Source organism: Leopardus geoffroyi, chromosome B2 (assembly GCF_018350155.1).
Source record: "Leopardus geoffroyi isolate Oge1 chromosome B2, O.geoffroyi_Oge1_pat1.0, whole genome shotgun sequence".
Classification (NCBI taxonomy): Eukaryota; Metazoa; Chordata; class Mammalia; order Carnivora; family Felidae; genus Leopardus; species Leopardus geoffroyi.
In genome coordinates, this window is record NC_059332.1 from 39,943,864 (window position 1) to 39,969,683 (window position 25,820).

The following is a 25,820-nucleotide window of genomic DNA, read 5'->3' on the forward strand; positions in this document are numbered from 1 at the left end:
AAATACCATACGATTTTGCTTACATGTGGAACCAAAAACAAAACAAAGCAAAACAAATGAGCAAACAAAGAAAGCAGAAACAGACCCCTCTGTACAAAGAACGAAATGATAGTTGCCACAGAGAGGAGGGGAGTGTGGGGATGGGCCACATGGGGTGAAGGGGAGTAGGAAGGACAGGCTTCCAGGTATGGAATGAATAAGTCACAGGATGAAAGATGTCGCATAGGGAAGATAGTCGAGGGTATTGTAATAGTGTCATATGATGACAGGTGCCAGCTACCCTTGTGAGCACAGCATAATGTACAGACTATGGAATCGCTGTGTTTTACACCTGAAACTAATACAACGTTGTGTCAACTGTACTTCGATTTTTTTTAAAGGGGGGGGGTGGAGTGGGCCTTACGTATGAAAGATGCACAATACCACTCCCAATGAAGGAAATGCAAATTTAAAGCTTTTTTTTTTTATTTTGAGAAAGAGCAAGTGAGTGGGGGAGGGGCAGAGAGAGAAGGAGAGAGAGAGAGAGAGAATGAGAGAGAGAGAGAGAGAATCCCACGCAGGTTCCAAGCTGTCAGCGCGGAGCCTCACTCGGGGCTCGAACTCGTGAACCATGAGATCATGCCCGGAGCCGAAATCAAAGAGTCGGACGCTTAACCGACTGAACCGCCCAGGCGCCCCTGGAAATACAGATTTAAAAAAAATCACAGTGCCCACCTGACTTAGGCTGGATTCCCCCAGAAGGAGCCCCCGAGACAACTATTCCAGTATATGGGGCTGATTCAGGAGGTAAACGCCAGTAGAGAAGTGAAGAAGTAAGATAAGGAAGGGAAGGAAGGTGATAAAGGGTGGGGGGCTCTCCCAGAAGTGGTTAATGCCCCTGCACTTCTGGCCTCCCACACAGTGGTAAAGTGGATTTCAAGGCCCAGAGGGAGCCTTCAGGCAAGGACAGGCAGGTGTTGGTGACTAAAAGCCTTAGGAGTATAACAGGTCGGGGGAAGGCACAGGAGTGGGGCACCAACATAATATATTGTGTCATCTCTGAGGGCTGTTAGGAGGTGAAATGAGGTCACACATGAAGAATGCTTAACACGGTGCCTGATGCACAGTTGGTTCATCTCTAATTGAGATCCAGCCTCCCTCCAGCCTCCCGATGCCTGGCTCCAGAGACTTCCTGCTGCCTAGTGACCACGAGGAAGGTCTTGGAGACTGGAGGGCCAGGGGTCAAGAGAAGAAGGGACTGGAGGAGAGAAGGCCAGAAAGAAGAAGGGGTACAAAAGAACCAAGAAGGAGGCGGGCCCAGCCCAGACCTGGCATGGAATGTGATTCAGGACACAGTATGAAAGCCGCAAGAAAATGTGTGAGCTCCACTCCATGGGCCCAGCTGGACACCACACACAATAAGCAATGTGTAAAAACTCTCTCTTATCTCCTCTCATATCCACGCTACATCTGTTGCCTCTGCCATTTGGGGCACTGCCTTCTAAGAGAGAGAGAAAAAGAGAAAGAGAGAGAGAAAAAGAGAAAGAGAGAGAAGAAAGAAAGAAAGAAAGAAAGAAAGAAAGAAAGAAAGAAAGAGAAAAAGGAAGGAAGGAAGAGAGAAAGAGGGAGAGAGAGGGAGGGAGGAAGACAGGAAGAGAGAAAGAGTGGAGGAGGGAGAGATAGGGAGAAGGAGAGAGGAAGGAAGGAAGGAAGGAAGGAAGGAAGGAAGGAAGGAAGGGAAGAAAGAAAGAATCCACATTAGGACCACTGTGGGGATCAGAGATACGTATCAGATACATATCAGAAATGCCTGGTATATTGGGGCGCCTGGGTGGCTCAGTTAGTTAAGCATCCAACTTCAGTTCAGGTCATGATCTTGCTGTTCATGGGGTTTGTGCAGAGCCTGGAGGCTGCTTTGGATTGTGTCTCCCTCTCTCTCTTTCTGCACCCCCCCCCAACTCACACCCTGTCTTGTCGTGTGCACTCTCTCAAAAATAAATAAACATTAAAAAAAAAAAAAAAAAAGGCCTAGCATATAATAGATGCTTCATAGGTGGTAGCTATTCCCAGTGTGAGGCTACCTTGGTTTTGACTTTCCTCCTTTACATCCCATCCCATCTCACCCTCCAGCGCCAGTGGCTGAGACCTCAAACCCTAGGCTTTCAAGGTTCTCCTGGGAAGGAACGCTTTCCTTGCTCAGCAGAGTTCTGAAGGCATCCTCATGGACCAGCAGAAGGGGAGCAGGAAGAAGTGTGGAAAAGAATGGAAGCACAGCCTTCTGGGAGGAGGGGTGCCTCTGAGGGTGTGAGAGTGCCACCTTGTCCTACCCCAGCTCCCTTGACGCCCCCCAGCCCTGTCCCTCCATCAGTGAAGACGCATTTCCTGCCCAAGTTCTACAACCAACCCCCAGCCGATGCCTTCAGGGCACCAACTTGCTCTGCAGTGTATCAGGCTTTTTTTTTTTTTTTTCTTGAAGCTCTGCTCTAAAGTATCTAATCATAATAAAATGCAATCATCAAGCATTTACTGTGCACGTACTATGCAAAACACACTGTGCTGGGTGCAACAGGAAATTCCAAAATGACTACAATTGTAAGCCGCTGACCTCAGTTTGTTATGTAGTTGGAGAGAGGAGGCATAAATGATTAAACAGTTAACAAACAACAGAATGTGTTACAAGTTCTTAGGTGCTTACTGAATAAAAGTTAGCCAACAAGGCATTGTAACAGGAGCGTGGAAGGGGAGAGGGAAGGAGGTGCAAGCCGGACAGGTAATCAAGGAATAACAACCCAGCTCCAATCTACCCAGTGCTGAGACTGAGAAGCCCACGTGACTTACACCATGCCTCCCCACCTCTCTGCCTGATCATGTGTCTCTCCATTCAGCAGCTGAAAAAACCCAGTAACCCCCCACCGGGCCCCTCCGCTTTGGGATTTCAGGCTAGAAAGTGACAGAATTGGGATTAAAATCCAAGCGTCTTCACAAGGAAGGAAATCATGGGGCAGCTCCCAAAGGGGATGAAGGGAGAAGGGGTTCTGTCCTCTGAGCCTGCTCCTTGCCTTGTCGCCAGGCACACCCCTTCTTCCGTGAATGGCAGGGTGCCATGCACAGGGGAGGGGAAGGGCAATGGGTGTGCTTCTGGTGTGTGTCCTCCTCTATCCCTCCAGGGAAATCTCTCCACAGAGAAGTCTCATTTGACCCAAAGACACTGTGTTCTAATTGATGGAAAATTGTCCACTGCTTGTCAAGTTATTGTTCATTTCCTGGTCCTTAATGACTGATTTTCCACCAATTAGCCTAGAGTCCCATGCCCGCCACCCTATGGACAAGGCCCAAGTCTCTGAGTCCCTAAAAGTGACTGCAGGGGGCCCTACAAATATCTCCCAGGGCCCAGGCACGAAGCCAGCCTAGCACCAAGCAGGGCAACTGGGTTCCGCCCCCAGTCCTAAGTGCCCTCCACCTCATAGCCCCTTGGGATGGTTCCCCACACAGTGCATGGTCCTCTACTCAGGGCAATATGGTAAACTGATAAAGCTTCTCCAACCCCCCCCCCCCCCCAGAGCTAAGAGCCTCCCTTAAGGGGTGTGTGTGTGTGTCTAGAGAGTGTCTTGAGGGTTCCTGGCACAGTTCATTAAGATATCAACCCTTAATGAAATATTTCTTTGTTTAAATCATCATTTATCTTGCGGAACGGAGGCCTTTGTGGCAAAGGAAAAGGCTGCCCCCTTCCATCCCTCCCCCACCTCCACCCAGCACAGACCCGGGGTCTTTCTGAGTCAGAAAGACTGGGAAGCAGGGTGGGGAGGAGCAGCTGGGAAATGAGGAGGGGAGAAGATTCCAGAGTGGAGGAACCACAGGCGGAAAGGGGAACAACTTGATTGAGCAGGAGGCAAAGGAGGAGAGAGAAACAGAAGGCCCCCGGGGGGTGGGATGGGGGAGGGGAGGTGGACACAGAAGGAAGCCCACTGCAGTGTGACCACAATGGCCAAAGGTTGGAAACAACTCAACTGTCCATCACTGGGAGGCTGGGCAAGGAAACCAGGGCACCTGCGAGAGTGGAATGCTCTCCACCAGCCTTTTCAATGATTGACCTAGAGATACATGTAGCAAACCTAAATTAATCTCCCCAGCATGGAGTTCAGTAATAAACACCAAGAACAAAAAGTAAAAGCAAGGAGCAGAAAGATACCTTCTATTTAAAATTTCATGATACCCAAGCGACACTAAATGATGAATAGTATAAAACTTAATTTGGGAGGGCTCCCTCCAACTGCAAGGAAGTGGCTACCTCTGGCAAGGGAAGGATAGAGAAAGACTAAAAGGGATATGGAGAGGTCCTCAATTCTATCAGCAACAACGCTGAAGCTTTTTAGTTGAGCATGAAGAAAGGCACACAAATCAGAAGGACACATCAGCTCAAGTAATTTTCACACAGTGAGCAGAACCGTGCCACCAACTCCCAAATCCAAAAAACCCCGAACAGGGGCATCTGGGTGGCTCGGTCAGTGGAGCCTCCGATTCTCGATTTCGGCTCAGGTCATGATCTCACGGTGTATGGGTTTGAGCCCCGCGATGGGCTCTGTGCTGACAGCTCAGTGCCTGGAGCCTGCTTTGGATTCTGTGTCTCCCTCTCTCTCTGTCCCTCCCCACTCACGCTCTTTCTCTCTCTCTAAATAAATAAATAAACATAAAAAAACAAACAAACTCAGAACATGCCCATGCCCAGACCCCCCCCCCACCCCAGAACCCCTTTGTACCCTCTCCCAGTCATGTCCCCGCTCTCCTGAGTTCTAATGTTATCAATCCGACCAGTTTTTGAATTTCAGATAAATGGATTCACACTGGCTGCTTTCTCTTATGGCTTGTCTTGTTCTTATGCACAACATTCTGTGCGTGAGATTCCTCCACGGTGCTGTGCGTGGCGACGGCTTATTCATTCTCCTTGCCAAGTACTCGCCCGTGTATGAGAATACCCTGATACATCTACTTATGGCAGTGCTGCTGGGCACATCCTTGTGTACGTCTTCTGGTGAACACGTCTGCATTTTAGGACTGGAGTTGCCGTGTAAGGCTGGAAAGTTTAATTCCGCAATAAGGCTGAGGGAAAAAAAAGTTAGGACCCAGTCGGTCAGACGAACGGAAACATAAAAGTATCTGGGCCTAGATGTGTTGGGACTGTGGGATTAACGAGAATACTATTTTTGGACACACACCCACCACCACGCAGGAGCGTCAGGCTGGTATGAGGAATGAGCTCACCCACTAGCCCACTTCATCCCCACAATAGGGAGGCAGTGGACCCCGGGGGGAGGAGCTTCTGCTTGGGAGCAGGAAGATCTGGGAGCCCACCCCTGCTGCAATACCTCCCAGCTGTGTGGCGTGGGGCAAGTTGCTTGACCTCTCTGAACCTCAAGTCCCTCACTTATAAAATGCGAAGAGCCACCATGTCTGGGGTGATAGAGCTCAAAAGCATGTGAGTCAAGTGGCTGGCATGCAGCCAGCAGCTAGTAAGGATCAACGGTTGTTGTATGCATGATGTGCATTTTTGTGAGGTCGGAATTCTGCATTTGTAGGTGGGGAAAGTGGGATTTACAAAAGGGAAAGGGAGCATTTGTGGAAAGCTGGATGATTTGCCCGTGCCCTTTCCTGCCAACCATCTGAGGAGCCATTCTCTCAGTGTTGTGGACGAGGAAACTAAGGCGCAGACATCATGTAACTTGCCCGGGTTACACTGCTGGCAAAGACAGAGGCTGAAGTTCAACCCAAGGCCACCTCACACCAGCCCAATCTGAAGCCAGCTCCAGGCTCTGAGCTGTGAGCACAGAGCCCGACACAGGGCTTGAACCCACGAACCGAACCGTGAAATCATGACCTGAGCCGAGGTCAGCTGCTTAACCGACTGAGCCACCCAGGCGCCCCCAAGGGCTACTCTTTTGAACCTTTTCTCAGAACTCTTGTACCAGAAGGAAAAGCTTTGAACTGGCTGCTTTGATTTCACGGTGTTAATTCTGTACCTTTTTCTGGTGAGGCCTCGCCTTCCTCACCAAAATGCCCTTTAGGGGAGGATAAGACAGGATCTTTGCCTCTCTCGTGTCCCTAATGTGACTCACAGGGTGCTGGAAACTGAGTTGGCCTGGAGATGACCGGTAACCTGAAATGAAAGCCAAAACAACCCAGGGAACTCTATTGGGGCAAGGGAGCCCGTGTGGGAGGTACGGAGGGCTGCTGCAAGAAAGCCATGTGGAAAGGACTTGTTGGGGCTGAGAGCCAGAAAAGAGGTGGAGAAGCCCACCCCACCTCCCCTCTGCAAAAATCCCTTCTTTTCCACTGAAGGTCCTGAGATGTCACCCCACCCTAAGCCTCTGCAAAAATGATGGGAAGGAGGCCTGAGGGGCACGGCCCCTGCCCAGCTGGGCTTACACGAGGGCCTGCCAACCCCAGGCCTGGCCCAGACCTGTCCACCCATCCTGACTCCCACCAGAGCTGACTCCCCACGGAAGATAAATTGGATCACGTTATCAAGAGCTTCCTTCCTCCGCAACCGCACTCCTCCTCAGGTAAGACCCCAGCAGTACTGCTCTAGAAGCCTCCGTGAGGTTCTTCCCTGTCCTCGTGGAAGCGGCTCCGGTTGGAATCCTGCTTCACCACTTACCAGCTCTGTCAGCCTGGGCAGATGACTTCATCTTTCCGTGCCTCAGCTTTCTCCTCTGTAAAATGGGCATGACGGCACTATCCACCTCATCAGGTTATTGAGAAGATGACACGTGTCTTCTGCCTGGCCTGTGGCAGGACTCGAACATTTGCTGTGGTTATTGCTACTGCCATGGCTGCGCTGGGAAGGACACTGTGGCGCCCACATGAATGACCCTTAGGACACTCCTTCCAACAATCTCACACCTAGATATCCGGATGGTTCCAGCTGGACCTAAATATGCCCATCACGCCCACACAGCAAGGCAAATACATAGGATTCTGGACCTGGACAGGCACCACTAACTTACAACTACTTCTGACTATTTGTGCCCAACAGAAGAGGGATGGAATAATTGATGAACAACCCAAAAGGGAGCCTCCTCTCCTGAGATCCTTTTCTTCCAAGCCCCATTGGAAAGGCTTTCTCCTCTGAGAAATCCTTCTCTCCCCAGGCCACAGGACTGACTCACCCTGAGGACCCCCAGCTCACATTCCACAGGGGCCTCAATGTGCCTGCCCTATCTCCACCTGCCTCCTGTGATTTGGACCAGGAGACCCTTCAAGAACCACCGTCTTCCTGCCCTCCTCCCGCAGCAGGGCCCTCCCTCCCTTGCTCACGGGCACTCCTTGAAGATCTCTGAGGGCGTCCTTCACCTCTCCCCACGCGCAACACGGAGACAGACAGGAGATGTTTGGGGGATGGAAGATTTATTCAGATTTCCACGGGTCTCTGAGCAGGGCGGCTGCTACCAGCAAACCCTTCTGCGTTGGAATTCGGGCCTTTCCCCATCTGGACTCCCCCCACCCCATCCCTGCCCCCACCGAAACTCAACACACGCCACTGCCTCCACCACTGTCTCTCCAGCCCCCCACCCCACCCTTCCAGCCCCCCAGGCAAAGGCTCTGCGCTGAGCTTTGTTTGTAATCTAATTTGCCCGGATAACTGCCTCGACTTTGCACCTCGCTTCTCCCGCGTGTATCCGGCTTTGGGCCCCTTCTTCACCGGTTCGCAGAGCACTTTCTGGGAAATTCCCCTTCCGGAAAGGGAGTCAGCGCTCGGCGGGGGTGAGCGTTCACAAAGCCCAGAAGGAGCCTCCCCACCTCCCCCACCCCCGGGTCAGAAAGCTCACCTCCAGCCCCCACGCAGTGGCGAGCAGGAGGGAGGCCAGGAAGAACCCGGGCCGACACCGGCCCCGGGCTCCGAGCCCCCGGCCACTCCCCGCGCCAAGCGCAGCCCGCTGGGAACCAATGAACCGTGTGGGAGCAGGGCTCGGCCGTACCTCCAGACTCCAGGGAAAAGCTGGGGTTTGCCAAGCGCGCCACAGGATTCGCGAGGGCAGAGAGGATCCCTGGGGTCTCTCCACCTCCCGCCTTTCTCAGGTCCGCAGTCCCGTGTCTTCTCCCCACTTTCCTTCCCCTAAAGTTCGCTCCACGTGGTGTTCTCTCGCCCGCCGCGGCGGCCTGGCCGGGTGAAAGCGGCTGCACCTGCTTTAGGCGAATTATGGTAGCGCTAGAAGTTGGTCTCCCCTCCCTCCGCCGCTCGCTCGCTCCCTCCTCCTCGGCTCTCCGCGCGCTCCCTCCTTCCCCCTCCACCCCGCGTCCCCCGCCCCCTCCCGCCCCGCCCGCGCGCCGCCCGCTCGCAGCCACTCGCAGCCCGGGCTCAGTCGCAGCCCCTCGGAGTCCAGAGCCGGCCGCCCCTGCGGACCGGACAGCGCGGCCGGCGGCCGGGACGGAGCCCCCAGCCCGCGAGGAGGGCGCGGCGCAGGCGGCGGCGGCGCGGCGGGGAGGAGCCCGGGCCGGAACCAGGGCTGGGCCGGGGGCGGGGACGCCGGGGTCCCGGAGCCCCGGAGCCGGAGCGAGCGAACGAGCGTCGCGGGAGGACCCGGAAGGAGGAGCACCGCCGGAGCGAGCCGAGCTGCCCACAAAGTGCGATGCCCCGGCGGGGCTAAGGCGCGCGGCGGCCGGCGCGGCGCGGCGCGGAGGGAGGACGCCCGGGAGCTGCGCGGCGCCGGGCGGCGCGGAGGGGCAGCCCCAGCGGGCGGCGGCGGGCCCGGGCTGCGACCCGAGCGAGCCCCATGCCCCGCGCGGGCTGACGGGCCGGAGCCCGCACGGAGCGGCCGGGCCGGACAGGTAGGTGGCGGGCCGAGCCCGGGGACGCGGGTGGGGGCTGGGCCGGCGACCAGACCAACTCCCTAGCTCGCGCACTCTCTCCCCGCTCACTGGCTCACTTTGTGTTTGCAAACTGCCCGCCGGAGACGCGCCGGGCGCCGGGAGGAGCCGGGCCCAGGCCGGCGCACTTTGTTCCAGCCGGGGCCGGCTGCGGCGCCCTGACCCCGCGCCGCCACCACACCCCGCCCCCGGCCCGGGCCCCCGCGGCCCAGAGCCGCCTTGGGAACAGGTGGGGGCTGCTGCGCGGCGGCGGGAGGTGGGGGCAGCCGGAGGTCGGCTGGGGTGGGGGTGCTGGCTGGAAAGGCTACTGAGGCCCGCCCTTCCCCCCCCCAGAATCTGGGCCCCGCCCCCTCCCGGCCTGGCCGCTGGGAGTGGGGTGTAAGGGGGCGCGACCCCCCCCCCCCGGTCCCCCGCCCGAGTCAAACAAAGAGTACTTCCCGGCCCGGACTTTCCAGAGCTGGGGAGGGAAGTGGTAGCGCCAGCTCCCCCAACCCCAGTCTGTCCAGCACTCCCCGAGACGCGCCGGAGGCAGATGGGGGGGGGGGACCTCGGTGGCACCCGCCGCGTCGCCTCGAGTGAGAGGCAGACTTGTTTTTCTTGGGGTCGCACCTTGGAGGCTCCGGGGCCAGTCAACCCCTTTCCTCCATCGCTCGGTCAGCTCGGAGATTGAGCGGAAAACTTCTTGGGGACTTGAGAACGTCTGGAAACGGCCCCCGTGATTTTGTGCGCCTGTGCTGGAGGGCGGGGGACGGACCCGGCAGATACCTTTATTCACCGCATTTAGGGAGAACCACCCCCACCCCCCCTCCACCTCACCATGGTGGGGAGAAAGGGAGGATGGCAGCAGGGTTCTTTCCAGGGAAGAGGGTTCCCAAGTGACCAAGCCCAAGCGGGACGACCCCCCCCCCCCCACGGACGCCTCTCTTTGACCGGCGGTCACCCCGTGGCGCTCTGGCCTCGCGCTCCCCATCAACGCCAAACAAACTAACTTGGAGCTGAGCCCGGGCAAAGCCTGTGGCGCTAGAATGCGGGGCTCCCTGAGCGACCCGGGGTCCCGGCCTCCCCGGCAAAGAACGGTGTGATTTCGCGGGACGCGGATTCTGAGACAGAGGCCCTAACAGCTGCGGATTCCTTCTCTACAATTGGGACACCTTGTGAACACGTCCGCGTCTCACCCAGACTATCTAGGTTGGGGGAAGATGATATGGGCATGCGGCCCCCCTGAGCCTGCAGAGCGACCGGCTCATCCCTTTTGCACCCCCGCTTCTCTTGCCAACCCCCGCCTAGTGGATTTCCTCCCTCACTGGGCGCCTGGGGTTTAAGGCGTCTGGCGATCACCGCGTGCCTCGCACCCTAGCACCGGGTCTCCCTGCGGATTGGCCTCGGAGGCTGGAGCAGGGGTTCAGGTGGGGACCTGAAGGAGCAAACCGGAGTATGAAGCTGTCACGCAGTGTGTGTGTGTGTGTGGGGGGGGGGTTCCTGAGAAAGCCCAGGAGCGTTTTGGCCAATGCGGGTTTTTACTTGAACTTCATTCAACATCTTTATCCCCCGGCTTAAAGCACCACCTGGATTGTCCCAGGGTGAGCTGTGTTGGGTCTGGGATTAAGGCCCCAGGAGTGAAGCTTGAGGGGCAGCTTGGGGTTGGAGCCAGAGACTGGCCAGGGTGCGCCATCTCCCACGCAGGAAGAAGGGGCAGCCGGCCGTCTATATGGCGTGTAGCTGCTAGAGGGTTTGACCAGTCCCACCGGGCAAACGGAGTGGGTAACCCAGGCTTGAACCCAGAAACTCACTTTCAGCAGAGAACTGGGACTGAACGCTTCCATGCTGAGCATTTCAAGCCCCTGAGTCTCCTGGTGAGCTAGCGGGTGGTCGCAGGGGCCGGAAGGCAGGGATGGCAGTGTCTCCAATGCCCCCCAGAGAGAGACACTGGCTTCAGACAGCCCCTATCCCAGACAAGCCTCGCATGCTACCCCGCAGAAAATTGCTTTGGGGATGGGGGAAGTCTGCAGGCTGGCTTTGTTTTGTTTTAAACTTAAGAAACTTTGTCTTGCCGGGGGTTCTCGGGCTCTTTGTCACCTGGCAGGCTGGAGGGAGGGTCCCGAGACTGTTGTAGGCACCTGGACAGCTTGCTTGCTCTGGCTACCTTAGATCTGAGCCTCTCAAAAGCAGGGATGTGCCCTTGCGGGGGGGGGGGGGGGGCGGATTCCCTATGGGGTGTTAGCCACTCTTGTCAACGGGGCAAGGTAGCATGGGGAGGAAGCGATGCTGTGGGTGCCCTGTCCCCCAGACATACTCAGGACCCCAGTAGGATCTGAATCTCCTCCCAGACCCTCCGGCCACTACCTTACCCTGGTCCCAGCCTTAGCACCAAGTTGGGGGAGACCACAGGAACCTTCTTCTTTGGCACTAAGCCGTTGGGTCTCTGGGTGGGGTTTTCTATCCTTCTTCCAATCCTGGGCAGGTTTCCCAGGACTTATAGAATTGGGGAACCACTGAGTCCTGAGGAGAGAAAGGTCTGACACCAGTGCTGGGGTATGCCAGGGGTAGGGGCAGGTTGGGCTCAACTTGTGACAGCCCCTGTCCCTTTGTGGGGGTGCCCTTCTCACACCTACACACCAACACCCCCACCCCCTTTCCTGCGCCTTTGGCCAGAAACTTCCTTTCTGGCTGCCGGCAGGTAGGTCCCTTCTTGCCAGGAATGTGCATATCCTGCTGGGCCCCTACTCCAAACACACCTCTTCCTTAGGGGGAAGAAAGCCGGAGGACGTGGGGGTGGGGGCTTTCTTCGATGCAGTAATACCCTAAGTGTTTGCTGAGCCCCCCTACTTTGTCCGGCAGGTCCCAGGCTGGGCCCTAGAGTGCCGAAGCCATGAAGGCTGGGGTCTGCTCTCTGATCCTCATACTGTCAGGGTAGGAGAGACAGGTAAGGTATCACATCAGGGAGAGGAGAGTGGGAGCAGGGTGTCTGTTTCAGAGGAGAGGTGTGAGACGTGAGGGGAAGGAGGGGTCATTTCCTCAAGAAGACTTCCCTGCTCCGCCGGCCGGGTCTGGCAACGGCTGCACCCGCCTTTCCGACATCCTAACCCTTCACTACACCACCCCACCGCCTTGGTGGTTTGCTTGTCTCTCCAGCTGAAATCCAGGCCCCTCCACGCCTATCCTGAGCACAGCGTCTTTACTTTCCTACTAGCCTAAACTGTGCAAAATACTAATTTCTTCTACCCAAGGAGCTCCACGCCATGTCCCTTCATGATCTTAGAACTCTCCCAGCTTCCCTAGACCAAGGCCAGGCAGATGCCACTTTTGACAGGATTCCATTGGCTGAAATGGTTTCCTTGGACTTGGTTCCAGAACTCTGGATCCCAGGGCAAGGAACTCAGGGCCTGCCCAGGGCAGACCATGGGTCAGAGTGGAAAAGGCTTTGGAACTGGCCAGCAGTGACGGGACTCTGGGGAACTCAATTAAGCTCTTGGAACCTCAGTTTGCTTATGTGTAAAGTGGGTCAATAATATCCACCTTAGAGGATCCTTTTGGGAGTCGAACGGGAGAGTGTATGTAAAATCTGTACCACGGTGCCTGGCACACGGTAGCGCTGACCAACGGTGACTTTTATCATTAGATTCCCAGCACCGCCAGCCTGCACAGTGGACAGCATGGTGGAAATGCTTGAGTTTTAACCTCCATCTCATGGGCTGGGAAAATGAAGCCCAGAGAGAAGAAGCAACTTGTCTGACGTTCCACAGCGAGTTAGTGGTGAAGCTGGCAATAAAATACGGGGCTCCCAACTCCTGGCGCAGCCAGTACGGCTTGGGGCTCTGCCGTGGGGAAGGGAGAAAGGAGGGGATGCGGAGGGCCTGTCAACTCCCCCCTCACTCCTTTACAAACTCAGGCCTGGGCCGCCCCTCTCCCCTCCAGTGACAAGGCTATGTTCTCTTCTCCTGCCTTCCCTTTAAGCGGGGAGGGTCTAGGTTCAGAATCTGGCATTTCCCACCCACACACAACCCTGGAACAGTCCAGTCATACATTACCCCCCACCCCCCACCATGCCCTTTTAAGGTGCTCCTAGAGACAAATAAGAAACGGGAGGGAGAATTCCCCCGGGGTGTAGAGGAGGACAAATGGCTGGCACCATCTCTCTCCAAAAAGGGAGACTTCTGGGGCTTGGAACCCTAGCCTACACAGTCTTCTGGAAGGCAAGTGTGGCCACCCATCTGAGATCAATTTGGGACCGACTATGGATGGATCATCCCAAAGAAGCAAAAAGAAACTTCAACTTAAAGCTTCTGGCTTTTTGCACTGCCTTACTGGATTGTCCATGGGAACGCATACCTTCTTTACCCATTGCCAGTCCCACCTTGCCAGGATCACAGCAGGAAGGAACGCTGTGACTCCAAACCTTGTGGCTGCCGATGCAGTGGTCTGGGCAGGTCCCTCAGGAGTCTGAGCTCGGGGCATGCCTGCCTGAGCTAGAAATCTAGAGCTCCCAGCACAGAAAGTGCACATGTAGACAGGGCCATGGGATGTTGGGCTGTGAGACCAAGCGTCCTGTGCCTTGAGGGGGCCATCCAGGCCTGGGTCTCATGGAGGCCTTCCTTCCCTCGATCCTTGTCCCAGATCTCCTCCTTTTCCGGGCCTTTGCCAGGCTGTCCCTCAGTCCAGGGCCTCCCAGCACCTTCTCCCCACCCTGACCAGAACCATGCAGCCTGGGCCCAGAATCTCAGTAGCTCTGCTGACCTCACCGGTCATCCTGTGCCCATCCTCTGCCCAGCTGGAGCCTCCAGAGCTGGGACCTGAGGGCCATTGGGCTCACTGGTGGTACTGGACAGAGGTAAATGATGTTTTCTCTCCCACTCAGAATTGATTCCGATGGCACCTGACCTGGGCTGCCGGGCAAATGGGGGCGAGACGGTGGGTTTTCCTCAGACAGTAAGAGTGGAGTGGGTAGAATAGCGACCCTCTGGCATTTGTTCAAGGTAGGTGGAAGTTACCTAGAATCCTCACTGACAGCAAAGGAGGGACAAATGATGGTGACTAGAAGGCAGGTGACTCAGGGAGTCCTGGTCTCCACTCCACAAACATTGTGGAACACTTACTGTGTGCAGTGGCAAGCAAGAGGGTCGAGGGGAAGAGGTTTAATTAGAGGTGACTCGGTCCCGTGGCAACTAGGAAAATCAGAAATGGAGCAGATGCCCCAGGGCTGATCTTTCAAATAGGGACTGTTTTGCTCTGGTCCTGATGCCCCCCAGGGGCGGCCGGATGCCTGCGTTGGCCTGGGAGAGCCCTGAGGAGGGCTGCACTGTGTGAAGGGGAACTGGAGTGGGGGTGGGTGGGAGAGGGGGGCTCCCATTCTTATTTCCTCAACCCAGTGAGCTCCCTCCGATTGGGTCCCCCAGCTCTGGAGCCCACCCTTCCGGGAGACCGAGGCTGAAAGAAAGTGGTCCAAAAAAAGGGTAGCAGTGTACTTCCTCCTTTCCTTCAAAAGTGCCCTGGGCAGATGTGCATCCACACTCTTCAAGGAAGGGCGTGCGCAAATCTGGGGAGAGATTTGGGGGAGAGATTGAATGGCAGGATTTGTGGGACACCCAGGGAGTGGCTGCAGCTGTAAGCACTTAGGGAGCAAAGCCGGAGCGCTGGAGAAGCTCCCTATCTTCTCAAGGCTTCCACACCACTGGATCGGAGCAGGAGGCGCTTGGGAAGGTCGGGTCTTGTGAAGGATGTAGAGTTGGTCCTCTTGGGAGAATCCCTCCTTTAGGAAGCCTCCGGGATATCCGCCCCACCCCCCACAACCCCTGGGAGCCAGGGCTACTGGCCTCCCCTCCCCAGCTCAGCACACTTGCTTTGGGTTGCTTGCCTCCCCAGCCTTTTCCTGAGCTTCTGCGAGCGCATCAGTGCAAGTTGCAGGAAGCTCCTTAATCTCTTAGACCTGAGCTCGGGGATGCAGCACGGAGAAAGAGCCTGGGGCACGGGGCCCACTCCGCCCAGGGCCTGGGGGTCTAGGGAACGTTGGAAGGGGGGCTGCTTGTCTTTTAGCCACTGGGAGGGCGGCCTGTGCCTGCGTGCTGCACTCTACTCTCTTGGCGATGACTTCGCAGGTCTGGGTGGTAAACAAGGTCTGGATTCACCAGTCGTCACGCTGCTACCAGCTTCCTAATTCCCTCTAAGACCTTAGGCATGGCCAACTTCTTTCTGGGCCTCGGCTTTCCTAACTGCACAGAGGACGAGGGATCACCCGTGGGCTCCTCTCCCGGGCCTCTGCAGGCCGAAACTGTGGGTTGGGCACCGGGCAGAGAAGAGACTGGAAGGTCTCAGTGCACTCCCCCTTTGTTCCCGCGCTCGGAGCCTACTGCCTCTGCCACTCTTTCCCAAAAGGGGCGCTGTGGAACATGGGGCAGGCGACCCGAGGCCCAGTCAGGTCTCCTCCTTCCCAATTAGGCAGCGGAGCCTGATTAAAAGGGGGTGCTGCCCGCCCCCCCTCCTGCCCGATCTCCATCGACGAGATTTCCCTTCATCAGAATCTCACATCCTCCAGAAATTAATTTGATGCCTCTTGTTATCAATTAATTGAATCTCGTTGGGAGAGAGAGCTCAGCAAGGCAGGCTGCAGCTTGGCCCTTGTATGCCGCCGTTCTGCCCTCCCCCTCACATCAGGACAGCCTCTCCCCCCCACCCTCCATTTCTCTGTTTCTGCCTTGCTTTTATCCCACTTATTTTCTAAAACCACCGCTGGGAACCCTTTTGCCCAGTTTGGCTTGGATGGTACCCATGGACTGGACACTCCCTGGGCTTCACCCTTTCTGAGCTGGGGAGGGGGATAGGTCCTCTCTCCTGGGCCCTGTTCCACCCCTCCTTAAATCAACAAAACCTCACCCTTTGGGAATTTGGCCCTGACCCTGACCCTGACCCTGTGCACTCCAGGGGCTGCTGGTGAGAAACTTGGAGAGGAGGACTGGGGGAGGGAGAACTAGGGACAGACTCCAAGGAGCTTTTCCCACTAGACACCCACACCCTAGATGGGGGAGGGGACACTGGAGGACCAGGCTAGAGACATGTCAGCCATCAGGATTTTGTTCATTCATCTTTTTTTTAGAAGAGGCAGTTAGGAGCTATTGCCCCTGCTAGAGCCGATCACTGTAGGGGGCGAGGGCACAGATGTGTGCTACCTCCTGGCTGCCCAAGAGCTGAGGCAGGCATCTGAAGGAACAAGAAGGTAAATGGAAGATGAAAGAGGAAGGTTCTAGAAGACATCCCGATCTGGGAGGGGGCTGTGGCAGGTACAGGGTACAACTAAGTGGTCACCAGACCCTGACTGAGGAGCTGGGCCTTGCCATTTCACATACTTTCTTGTTCTGATCCTCATAACACCCCTGAGAGATCCTCTAGGCAGTGATACGCGCGTTACTCTGAATTGGCAAGCAAGGGACCCGGGGGTAGAGTGGAAATGTAACTTGCCCAGGGCCACATAGTTACCTGGAACCTGCCTCTCTGGAATGCTGGCCACAAGGGCCGAGGTCACAAATTGACTAACTTTACCCTCTATGAGTTTTTTGTTGGCCCACACAAAGTTTATTACAACGGCACGTCTCACATAAATATCCCCACTTTAGCCTCTTTTGAGAAACCGGAACCCTGTCAACAGTCAGCCTGCATTTCTGGGTGTGGTAAAGACAGACTGGGATTGAGTGCCCTGCACTTCTCACCTGCCCTCCTAGGTGACCAGCCTTGCCCCTGAGGGCATTTTGGTTAGTAGCTCTGTCTTGGAGATTTCACCTGTCTTCAGTATTCTTCGGAAGAGCTGGGGGAAGGGGGGTGGTCTCCGAGACTCTGCAAGCTCTCTACTAGAGCTCAGAGAAGACCTTTAAGGACACCCTGACCCCAATCGAATTCCCACACACCTGTTAAAAACGGATGGTGAGGGACAATTGTCCTGTTTTCTACCATGGCGGGAATTATAGGGTCTTGTCTGTTTGAAGCTAAAACCAGCCCATCCCTGCCCAGGTGAGCCTGTCTGTGAAAGTCATCATCACCCTCTTCCCTGTCCCCCAAACTTATTTACTTTTTGTTGGGGAGAGGGGAGACTCTCTTCCAAGAATGGAATCTCAGGTGGGGACTAGAGAAGAACTAGGCATAACTCACCTTTCTGGAACTCATTTGGAACAGGGAAAGAGGTGAGGAAGGATGCTGAATCTATGTATTTGGATGTGGCTGTGTTTTAGATGCCCCTTGAGTTGGTACCCAAGATCCCTGTAAATGCTACACCTAAATATCATGAGGGGAGACAGAGAGAGGGCCCAGGGCCTGTCAGGGACAGTTTAGGCCTAAAGCAGTCAAGGCCCCAGGAAGGGCCAGACCAGTGATCTGTCCCAGGCTGGCCAGAGCCCCTCCTTTGCTCACGGGAGCCCCCTGGTGCCAAGGGCACTACCAGAACCAGGCTCCAGATGGCCACTCAGACCCTGGGTGAGTCGCCCCCACCCCTTAACCAGCAGGCCCCCCCACGTAAGACGTCACTATTTAATTAGCCATCTCTGATTAACCAAACTTGGCATTCGGCTTCTCTTGCCCTCATCTTTCCCAGCTCCGAATCAATGGCTTTGATATGCTAATTAGGGAGTAATTTAATTTCAAAAGGCCGCAATTAACAAGGGTGTTGTGGACATGCTGTAGTTAAGCGGAGTAATCTAATTTGCATTAGTAACAAGCAGGGACTAATTAGAAGCTTAATTAGACACTTAGATGGCTCTTATGTTTACTTTCTTAATGAGATGGAGTGGGATCTTTGGTTCTTTCTTTTTTCTTTCTTTCTTCCTTTTTTTTTTTTTTCCCCCATTGTTAATTCTTCCTCTTGGTCTGGTTGTAGAAAGGAGTGTTGAGGGAGGCCACCTTGCTAGGGCCTGGTGGAAGCATTTTAGGGCCAGAGCCAGGGGAGAAAGTCCACTCTGCAGGGGTGGGTGGGTGGCAATGATGAGGAAAGGTTCAGATCCCAGGGAGATTGCAGAGTGACTGCCCCAAGCGAGGCTTGCGGCTTCTGAGGTGGGAGTCAGGAGAAGAGCACTGGTTTGGGAGTCAGAAGAGCTGTAGGGTTTCAGTTTGGCTCAGACTTCTAGCAGCCAGGTGACCTCGTCAAGTCACTAGGCATCTTCAAAGAATGGTTCCTTCGTCTGTCAAATGCATGCCAGATTGTATGAAGACGGGAGATGACAGGGGTGTGGGAAAGGGCTTCCAAGGACTCTGCGAGTGGAATGGTTGTTATTAAAATAAAATAGAGTCACAAATTGTGTGCCCAGTCTTCACTTCCTTGTGACTCAGCTTAGAAGTCACCTCCCACCGGAGGAGCCTTCCCAGAGTAGGCTTCCCTGGAGCATTCCCTCCAGGCACCCATAGCCAGCCCGCCCCCCCCCCCGCCCCGCCCCCCCTCCCCCGTGTCAATTTAACATAACATTTGTAAAGTTGTGTGTTGTATAGAGCAGAGGTTCTCAACCCTGGCTGCAGTTGAAGTTTAGAATACTTGGAAAAGATTTTAAAATTATCCACGCCTGGGTCCCACACCCCAGAGTCCAATTTAATTGATCCAGGGTGGAGCCTAGGTACTGTTTTTGTTTTGTTGTTGTTGTTTTAACACCCTGTTTGCCTGCATGTCTCCCTTTCTCCTCCACCAACTGGTAAGCCCCCCAAAAGCAAGGGCTGTGCTTTCTTCCCTCCATATGCCCAGACCCCCCTGTGTTCAGAGGGCCACCAGCCAGCTGTACCCTGTCAACTCACCCAGACTTGACAGTGTTGCGTTTTGAGAACTTTATACAGGATCTGAGAGTCTTCTGGAGACAGACCTGAGGAAAATGGAGGGAAAATGCTGAAAAGGTGAGGGGCTTATAAGTCCTCCAGGATATGGGTGCATTGCTGAAGGGAGGATAAAATTGGTACCAAGTTTTTGGACATCAAGTGGGGAACAAATGCATTAACAGCCTTGAAAAGAGGCAGTTCTACCTAAACATGTATCGTAAACAAATAGTTAGAAATGTAGAGTACTCCGTTCACAGAAGGGTGTTTATTGCAGAGTCATAGTAAAAAAAAAAAAAAATTGGTAATGGTCTAGATATCCAACTCTGGGCGATTGGCTAACTAAGTTCTGGAACACGCAGCCCATTCGAGCAACTATGCGGCCACTAAAAACTGTTGCTTAAAATATTTGATGTCATGTGGAAATGGTTATGATAGTAAGTGGTGAGTGGAAAAATAGGAAAATTCAAACCATGTACAGATTATGACCCCAATTTCACTTTTTAAATGTTTATATGCCAAAGAGGGTGAACACGAAGAGAAGGGGTAGATCCCAACAGGCCAGCTCCCTGGGTGGCAGAATTATGGGTACGACTTTTTTTTCTTTGTACTTTTTTTTTTTCCCCCTCTTCAAAATTTTCTACCAAAGTGTCTGTTACTTTTACGATTGGGAAATAAAGTTATTTTGAAACTCGGAGAACTTGGAACAGCCCAGGATGGCGGCTCACCTTCCAAATCACAGAGGCCCGTTGCTGCCTTTTAGAGAGGCATGTCCTCACCCTGCCACCTGCATGAAACTCCTCGGGCCCTGAAGTTTTGTGCTGAGAGGTCTTGAATGGTCGCTAACGTTGGGGCAGGTGGCTGCTAGTGTCATTTAGGGAGAGTCGCAAAGTACAGGCAGGACATGGGCTTGGAGAGGGATTAAGCTTTTTCTGGAACCCAGGAGAGCCCCCATCTTCTTGGGGGGAATTGGCTTAGTCAGAAAGCCAGGTAGTGACGAGACTCACATCATCCTTCTCTGGTTTGGGGACCCCTTTTGGAACTATAGAGACATTCTCACCCATGGGCCCTACCTCACTGTCCTCAAATGCTGAACCAAGAGCTGTGGTAAGGGGACGGGCTCATAATCCATAGCCCACTCAGAGTTGAGTTGTGGCAGGTCCTTCTGGGCCCCCGTAATTATACTAACTACCCTTCTCTGAATGCCTTCTTCCTGCAGTGTATTTTATTTGATATCACAGCAACCCTGAAAGGAAGGCTTATTGGTATTAGCCCCAAATCAGGAAACCAAGGCTCAGACTGGTGACCTCACTGCTCAGTGCTCTCATTACAAAGATAATAAGAGACTAGAAAAGGGCCAGCAGGTAGGATGGCAAAGGAGGGCCAAGGCCAAAGGTGGCTGCTGCCTGAACGAACCCTCAGCTCTTCCGGTAGCCTGAGCCAGTAGGCCTTGGGGGCCTGAGCTGAATGAGGGAGGGGGATCCCGGGGCCTTTGGATGACAAATTGGGAAGCATCCTTCAGTTACTTGTAAGGTCAGTGCTTATTGCTCCGAAGAGCCCTCTGCTTTATGTCCCTGACACAAGTAAGATCTGATAGTAGGACAGCTAGAAAAAAAGGAAAAGAAAGAAGGAAATATAAGCTGTCTTCATGCTCTGTTCCCTGTGGTACCCACGTCTTTTTATGTAATCTAGCAGTATGTCCATTTCAAGGACTTGTAGCTCTGGAGAAGTCTGAAACTGGCAACCTCTCTTATAAAATAAGGGCCTTTGCATATGCTGTTTCCCCTGCATTCAGTGTACACTTCGCCTGGCCAACACCTACTCATCTCTCATTTCTGAGCATAAATGCCATTTCCTTAAAAAGAAGGCCTTCCTTGCGCCGCCCCCGCCCCGTTTAAATTAGATTCCCCTGTTTATTCCCTGTACTTAGCATTTGATAGAACCCACTTTATTTGAGCCTATCTATTTATTTGCGTCCTTATTTATCATCTGCCTCCCCTCAAGGGAACCATAAGCCCCAGCATAGAAGGTCTGCATACTCAGAGCGTGGCACGCTGTAGGCGTTTACCTATATGTGGAACCAGTGAACGGATGGAGGGTCATTGCTGGTGAAATACGCCCCAGGCCATCCACCGGAAGAGAGAGAAGAACTCCGTTCATGGCCAAAACTCTACTAGTGGCTAAATGTTCAAAATGACAAATGCCTGGGGCCCCTGGGTGGCCCAGTTGGTTAAGGGTCCGACTCTTGATTTTGGCTCAGGTCACGATCTCATGCTCTCTCTCAAAATAAATTTAAAAATTAAAAAAACAAAAGAAGGGGAAATTCTGGAAAAAAAAAAAAAGACAAATGCTAGATTTACCTAGTAAAAAGGGGTGCGGGGAGTAGGACCCCCGTTATTACAAGTTGCCCTCGAAGCATCTAGAACACTACGCTGGCCACTACTGAACCGGCTTGTTCAAGATTTTTATTTTTTATTTTTTAAAAACTGTTTTTTAACATTTATTTATTTTTGAGAGAGCGTGAGCAGGGGAGGGGAAGAGAGAGAGGGAGACACAGAATCTGAAGCAAGCTCCAGGCTCTGAGCTGTCAGCACAGAGCCCGACGTGGGGCTCGAACCCACGAACCATGAGATCATGACCTGAGCCGAAGTCGGGTGACTGAGCCACCCAGGCACCCCTTGTTCAAGATTTTTAAATCTGCAAAGGGCAGGGACCAAATTCCAAGTTCCTTCCTGAAAAATAGATCCTCACTGTTTGTCTTCTTTTTATTTATTTTTTTTAAAGTAAGCTCTTTACCCATTGTGGGGCTGGAACTCACCACCCTGAGATCAAGAGTCACATGCTCCACCAACTGAGCCAGCCAGGTGCTGCCCTCAGTGTCTGTCTTAAGCAGGCACTAAATCCCTATTGAATGAATAAATGGCCTTGGAGACGATCATCTCATTTTGGCCACCAGGCAGCTCATAAACTAAAGTCAGTGGCCATCATCGGGACACCCGTCGTCTTGGATGAGCGGCCTCAACATTTAAGTGGAAACTTTTTAGAAATGAAAATTCTCAGGCTGGGTCCCAACCTACTGAATCAGAAACTCTGGGCCTGTGGCCCAGTAATCTGTGTTCTAACAAGCCCACCTAGGTAATTCTGATGTATTCAAGTTTGAGATCCTCTGGCTTAAGGTTTTGGTCCATTCGTTCTCCCTTTCTACTACCCAGTGACATTGTATTTTAAGAAGCTTCAAACGCCTTTTATTGCAGTCTGCTTCCTGACCTTCTTTGGAAGCTGATAGGGGTGTACGTTGTAAATAGATAGCTGCATCTAGTCTAGTTTTCCCTGTTATACAGAGGAGAAAAGAGGGGAATGAACTTGGCCCAAGTCACACAGCAAGTTAGTGATACAGACCTGGGGCTAAGATGCCGGGTTTCCCAACTTCCAGTCTCAGGCTTTCAGCTGTCTCTCCGCCTAGGTTATGGGTTTGCGGAGCGCTGGAAACCGTGTGTACTTATTTCATCTCAAACCGCCACCATTGCTATGGGTACAGGTTACCTGGGGTCACGCCCCCACCGGCTTTGCTCGGATTAAAGCTAGGAGTGCCTCCTCCGGCTGTCCAGCTGCGCGCATGCACGTGTGCGCTGGGGTCTGCCCCGCCCCCTTCCCGCCCTTCCTCCCTCGCGGGTAAACTCCGGGCATCCATCAGTCTGTTAATTGCACTAATTAGAGATCGCGGAGGTGTTAATTGGAAAACCCTGGTATTGTGCCTGTTTGGGGAAGAAAACGTCAATAAAAATTAATTGATGAGTTGGCAGGGCGGGCGGCGCGGGTTCACGGCGAGGCACAGGGTGTCGTGGCAAATGTTACCGCTCAGATTAAGCGATTGTTAATTAAAAAGCTACGGTAATTAATACTCCCTTCACCATATGTGCCCGCGGGAAAGGCACAAAGGTTTCGCCGCGTGTGGGGCTCCCCGTCCCTCTTCGTCTCACCCCAAAACACCCTAGTCCTTGGGTTCTCCTTTTAGCCGCAAGGTGGGTAGAACTCGTCACTTCCGGCCTGGGAGGGGACAAGGCGGACCAGGAAAGTTACAAGGAGGCCTCCCTTGTTAAGTGCCCCCTGGGGTTCTTCGAAGGGCCAGGAGCCTCAGGGGAAGTGGGAGCCCCCAGGGGCCCGCTGCCTCCCCCAGAGAGGAAGAGAAGGCTGCGGCTTTGACCCAGCTTCCTTCCTTCCTTCCGACAATGTCTGGGGGAGCTTCGGGGCTTGGCCCCAGGCTGAGGTGCCCGGGTTCCCCAAGGGGTTCCCTGAGAGAAAGGAGACAGGGAGCTGCCTAAGGGCGGGACTAGAGAACCAGAGAGAAATCCTAGGCCACATAAATCAACCTGGCCTGAGTCGCTTTCCCCTGCCCCCAACACGTGGTAGAAGAGGGGTCAGGGAAGGCGGAGGGTGGGGGATGAGGGCCCCATGTTTAGCGAATCCTAGAAAGATCTAATTTCCCCCTTACTTGCTGTGCGAAGGAGGAAAGACCAACCCAGTGACTTGGGCAAGGGGCAGTGACTTGCCCAAGGTCACAGAGCTGGCCCTTGAAACCAGATGGTCTCCTTCCCAGAGCTTCTCTCCTCATCTGCAGGTGTCTGCTGCTCTTTGCTGAGGAAACGGGTGACTGGGGGAGGAGTGTGTGGAGAGAGAGGGAAGGGGCAGAGTGAAAAAAAAAGCAGGGGCCCTTGGAGGGGGCCCCCCACCCCATTACCAGAGGAGGAAGCTCAGGTTGACGTTGGGTGGAGCCCTTCTTTGGGTGAGGGACCACAGCTGTAATTCAAATGGACCCTTGGTGGCTCCCACCGGCCCTAGAACACTGTGGCTTCAGGTGCACCTGCTGGAAGAGGGAGTTTTACTCCTGGAGCTTCAAAGTTAGATAAGACCTTCAAGACCACCTCTCCATGCAGAGAGGGGGAAATTGAGCCCCAAAGGAGGAGGAAGGCAAAGGATTCACAGCTGGTTGTGGCTGAGCCCAGGCCCCTCCCTTCTCCTTAGCCAGAGTCCGGGCTCTCTGGGCATTGCTGTAAAGGCCTGCGTCTGCACCCCGTGCCTGGCTGTCTGGCCCTCTGAGCCTGCTCACCCACCGTGCAGGGAACACCCCAGTGCTGTTGCAATGCCCAGCGGAGAGATAGGCAGGAGGCATGAGGCTGCTGGTGTGCTCATCTTCAGAGGGCAGGGTGTCCCAGGGTAGAGGAGGTGAGGTTGCGGAGATACAGGGAGCACGTGCAGGTTTGGGTGTATGTTGGTGGGCGGGTGGGAGCAGGGAAGGAGGTGAAAGCCCCGGGAGAGGGCAGAGCGTGCCACATGGGAATTAATGCCATTCATACACCCTGCGGAAATGACTTTTCAAATGCATATAATCTCAAGCATGCAAATGAGAGGCTTGCTTCACCCTGTTTAATATGAATGATCGGCCCCTGAATAGCTATTATTACACGCCACATTGCAGCAATTATGTTGTTCACTGGGTGTCGCTCTGTTACCCCCCCCCCCATAAAAAGACGGAAAAGAAAGGGACACCTCTGTTAGGAGCCTCCTTCCTTTTTTCTCCCTTTTTCCAAACTTGCTGTCTGATCTACAACTTTATACTGTGTGTGTGCGTGAGTGCTGGAAGGGGGGGCACTCTCCTTTACCCCAGGGAAAGTGCTGGATTCTCTTTCCTTTCTCCTTTGCACACACACACACACACACACACACACACACCCCTGAGGCTCTAGTCTTTGTCCCCTGGGGCCCAGGAGTTCTCAGATCTCAGAGAAGCTAGACTTGGAATCAAGGCAGGCAGCTGCTCTCCACCCCGAGCAGGGCCAGGATTGGGGGAGAGGAAGCAGAGTGGGCCTCTGCTGTCTCCCCATCCCCCTTATGTGTAGCTGGGGCCCAGGCCTGAGTGGGGGAAGGTGCTCTGTAGGCCGATGGCAGGGATCAGGGTGGGTGGCTCGGAGGAGGGGGCTGGGGCCCTGTGCTCTGACGGGTGGAGGATGGCGCCCACCCCATCCATCATTTGGCAGCCACTGGCCCTCGGGCTGACATGGCCATTAAGGCCTGGGACCAAGTGCTCAATCTCTTCCGAACCATCGCCCCCAACCTCACCCTCGCCCCTGGCCCACCTCCTCTCAGAACTCAGGAGTGGGACCGGCCACTGGGGGTGGGTGCTGGGGAGACAAGCCCTTGGAAACACACAGAAATGCACAAACATGGGACACGCTAACAGCACAGGGTCACCCAGGAAGCCACACAGATCCATCCACTAGGACAAAGAAGCCTAGAGTCACAGATGGAGAGGGGCCACAAGAGCAGCGATGTGGCACACGTGACCGGTGGGCTCCCCGTGGACCCCTTAGCACCTCTCAGTCCCCCCGCCCCCACCAATCCCTCCAATACCCTCACACGGCTCCCAACTCTGCTTCCAGCAGGGACAAAAGCAGCAAGTGGCCCAGCAGAGCGAGGGAAAAGAGTTCTTCTGGAGTGAAGGGAGAGAATTTTCGGGCCAAGAGAGATCCAGAGAAATAATGCAGTCTCTCCCAGCAGCTTTCTGGTCTGCTTCCTGCAAAGGCCCTCATCCACTTACCTGTGGGGAGTCCCATGTGGTTGTGGGTCTGCCTAGGCCAAAAAGGGATCAAGAAGGGAAGAAAGAACCCTGGCTGGCTTCCATAGACTCCTCAAGCTCTATGTGGTCTTGGCCTCTCTAAGCCTGAGAGTCTTCGGCCTTACAAATAGGGCAGGTGGAGAAAGGGTGGATTGGAGTGGACACCCCTGAGTGGTTTACGTGTACTGTTGTATTTACTCCCCACAGAACTCTTAAGAGGCTGAAATTAATAACTTTTACAGACAAAGAAACTGAGGGTTAGGGCTGAGTTTTTTGTTGTTTGGTTGTTGTTTTTTTTTTTTTTTTTTTTTTTTTTAAGTAATCTCTATACCCACCGTGGGGCCCGTTGAGATCAGAAGTCACATGCTCTTCCGACTGAGCCAGCCAGGCGCCCGAGGTTTAAGGGAGTTTAAGACCTGAGTCAAAGATCAGTGATGGATACCAACCAGGTCCCTTTTAACTGCAATCCACGTTCCTCTCAAGGGGCTATGGGTTTGGGGATAGCCGGGGACCGGGGACACTGCAGACTTTGAAAGCAGCCCTGGATGCTAAAGCCCCCTATCTGCGTCACAGTGTGCTCCTACGTGCCCCCTGC

The 25,820-nt window shown here is 54.2% G+C and overlaps 1 protein-coding gene and 1 long non-coding RNA gene across 12 annotated transcripts in view; one reads left to right on the top strand and one right to left on the bottom strand.

Moving 5' to 3' along the window:
* Positions 1-8,492: 8,492 nt before the first annotated feature.
* The window catches only part of FOXP4 (forkhead box P4), a 51,959-nt gene continuing 34,631 nt past the window's right edge, over positions 8,493-25,820 (top strand). For 2 of the 11 annotated variants that reach the window (XM_045498153.1, XM_045498152.1), the window contains exon 1: positions 8,676-8,802. The gene's annotated coding sequence lies outside the window, so the exon portion shown is untranslated. Of the gene's footprint in view, positions 8,803-25,820 lie in introns of all 11 variants that reach the window. The other 9 variants (XM_045498151.1, XM_045498149.1, XM_045498148.1 and 6 more) reach the window with 9 other exon arrangements.
* On the bottom strand, positions 17,600-18,654 carry LOC123608356. Its single transcript, XR_006717205.1, has 2 exons — positions 18,598-18,654; positions 17,600-18,066 (listed from the first exon to the last, which is right to left on the bottom strand). It is a non-coding gene; the product is annotated as an uncharacterized LOC123608356 (long non-coding RNA).